Below are 3,292 nucleotides of genomic sequence, written 5' to 3' on the forward strand. Positions count from 1 at the left end.
GAATTACTCAAGCAATCACAATAGCCTCAAAACGGAAGAGCTTCAAGAAACAGTGAATTCTAGTGGAAACAGATTGTACGTGTAATCATCTGAAATGCTGTAGAGATTAAATATACCAGATAAGGACAGAGAAAAACATTTAGTTCCCTTGTAACTTTGAAATTGAGATTATGACTTCTATTTTTATAGAAAATCACTGAGTATTTACTGACAAAGATAAAGATCTTTGAGGCATACTGTTGAGTGACAAAGTACATTCATATAAGCACATGTACGCACATGTATGTATATATCATCCACACACATTGAACATATAGCAAATTTAATGGTGATTACCACTGGGGAGGAGATTCAAAGTAGTGGTTGGGAAAAATTAAAGAGGACTTAAACATTTCACTCTACATACTTGTTTGAATCTTTTACAAGTATCTATTCAAGTTTTACCTGGCCTCTAAAGAAATAACGACACTACTGAGTGGAACACAATGCTGTGACACAGTTTATCCAAGTCAGAGATGAAACAACATGCTTGCTACTTGGGGTCAGATCAATGACATTTGTCATTAGCACAGCCTGCTAATGAAGAACACAGAAGTCTCATGTGCAGTCCTACATCAGACCCCATTATAATCTTGTAAGGAATAAGAAGGGCACAAACTGACCTTCATAACAAGCTGAGGATCAGGAGGAGTTACAAAAGGCTTGCCAAAAGCTTTATTAAGTGGTAGAAGTGAGCTTAGAGGCAAAGCATCTGGATTTGAAATTCCGGGCTCTTTCACAAACAACGCTAAGCAACACAGTCATGTGGCTTTCAACAAGCCTACTACCCCTCATTGTCAGACATGCTAAGGATTAAAAGCTCGAAGGACTCACTGTTTAAAAAACTCACACTATTTTACCAGAAATATAACAGAACCTGGCATAATCATCATGACTTTTCCATTTCTACTAAGCTAATTACACATAACCCAACAGACCAACTAGGCAACACAACCCCTCGTGGGTTTGTGGGGCCCAATAAGTAACACTTCTTTTACCCAAGTTCAGAACCAATAAAGGGTAAAAGGAGTCATGACACACAGATGAAATCTCAGCTTTATTACTGATAGAGGCTGTGGAGGACACACTTAGGTGTAGATTTCCTAATACCAAATCCCAGAAGGAAACAGAAAGCTGGACTACTCAGTCACCAGAAATACTGGAAAACCAAGGCAGGCCCCTGAGATGTCAAAATCACAGAGGAGCAGAGAGCATTCTCTGCAGGCAGGCTGGTTCCCAAAGTGAGAGAAGAGGAAAGATAGGATTGAGCTATTAGGCTTACCCAAGTTTCTTTCCCAAAAGCACCAAGAAGGTAAGTGCAGGGGCAAAGAGCACTCCTCTTATGCCAAAGGAAACCTCAAAAGAGGGGACTAAAGGTTCTCCCTTAATACAATTCTCCCTGGATTAACTTTTGTAAAGAATAAGACTAACGGTTACCATACGTCAGTGGTTCTTAAAGGGCAGTTCATGGATCTTTGACGGTCCCTGAGACCCTTTGGGGGCTCTGAAAATTCAAAGATAATACTAAGATGTTATGTGTCATTTTCACTGAAGGTGCAAATACAATGGTGGTAAAACCACTGAAATCCTAGCATGAATGGAGGTAGTGGCATCAAGTATACCATCACTGCCACGTACTCACAGTGAAAAAATTGTCACTTGCATGAAGAATATTCTTGATGAAGCAGTAAATTTTTACTAAACATGGCCCTTGAGTAGACATCATTTTAATATTATGTGACAAATTGGGAAGTACACACAAGTACTTATGCTACATACAAAAGTACAATGAGGGGGCCGGCTCCGTGGCCAAGTGGTTAAGTTCGCATGCTCCACCTCGGCGGCCCAAGATTTGGATCCTGGGCACAGACATGGCACTGCTCGTCAGGCCACGTTGAGGCGGTGTCCCACATCCCACAACTAGAAGGACCTGCAACTAAGATATAGAACTATGTATGGGGGTGGGGGGCGGGGTTGGGAAATAAAGCAGAAAAAAAAAAAGATTGGCAACAGTTGTTAGCCTAGGCGCCAATCTTAAAAAAAAAGTACAATGATTATCTCAAGGAAAAGCATTTGTGTGATTGAACTGCAAGCTGAACTAGCTGCTTTTTTAATGGAACAGCATTTTTACTTAAAAGAACGATTGACAAAAAATTACCCACAGACAAGTATGTGGCAGTCATTCTCTCGAAGCAAGTCTGAAAAAACAAGTGTTATAATGATAAAAATCAAGCTTTTAAACAAAAATTAAAATTTTAGAACACTTGTATCCACCACTATGAGTCTGAGAGCTTCCCAAGACTTACACTTGCCCTGATGATACTGGTGGTGAGATCAACTGTGACTTTTTGATACTGAGTAATGAAATGTGTCAACATTTGGGAGTCTGTGTAATTCAGTAAATGAGTATTTTCCAAATGACCAATCCATGATGGTACAAGATTATGCACGGGTAAAAGATCCATTCACAGTGCAAAGTTCACAAATGGATTCTAATATAAGAGAAAACAAAAGGATCATCGAACAGTAAAAAGTTCAGTGGTTGCCAGGGATTAGCTGGGAGGGAGGGATGAATAGGGTGGAGCACAGAGAATTTCTAGGGCGGTGAAACTACTCTGCATATTACAATGGTGGATACATGTCATGATACATCTGTCAAAACCCATAGAACGTACACCACCAAGAGCGAGCCCTAATGTAAACTACGGACTTTGGGGGATACTGATGTGTCAATGTTGGTTCATCAATTGCAACAAATGTACTCTTCTGGTGAGGGATGTTGACACTGGGGGAGGTTGTGCATGTAGGGACAGAGGGTATAGGGGAATTCTCTGTACTTTCTGCTCAATTTTGCTGTGAACCTAAAATTGCTCTAAAAAAATAAAATGTATAAATTAATAAATTTTGAAAATTTAGTTTGTAAAAAAGATCATTGGTATGATTTTAGATTCCACTCCAACTACCTTTAAGAAACTACCACTTGTCAAGTTTTGGTGTACCATCAAAAAAGAATATCCACAATTATATGAAAAATTCTCCTTTCTTTTCCAAATACATACTCTGAGAGGCTGAATTTTCTTCATATACTTCAACCAAATCAACATGTTACAAAAGATGAGATATAGAAGCAGATAGGAGAATCCAGCTGTCTTCCATTAAGCCAGACATCAAAGAGCTTTGCTAAAACATAAACAATGCCATTCCTCTCACTAAATTTTTAAATAACTATTTTGTAAGAAATGCTCCATTAACA

Source organism: Equus asinus, chromosome 20 (assembly GCF_041296235.1).
Source record: "Equus asinus isolate D_3611 breed Donkey chromosome 20, EquAss-T2T_v2, whole genome shotgun sequence".
Classification (NCBI taxonomy): Eukaryota; Metazoa; Chordata; class Mammalia; order Perissodactyla; family Equidae; genus Equus; species Equus asinus.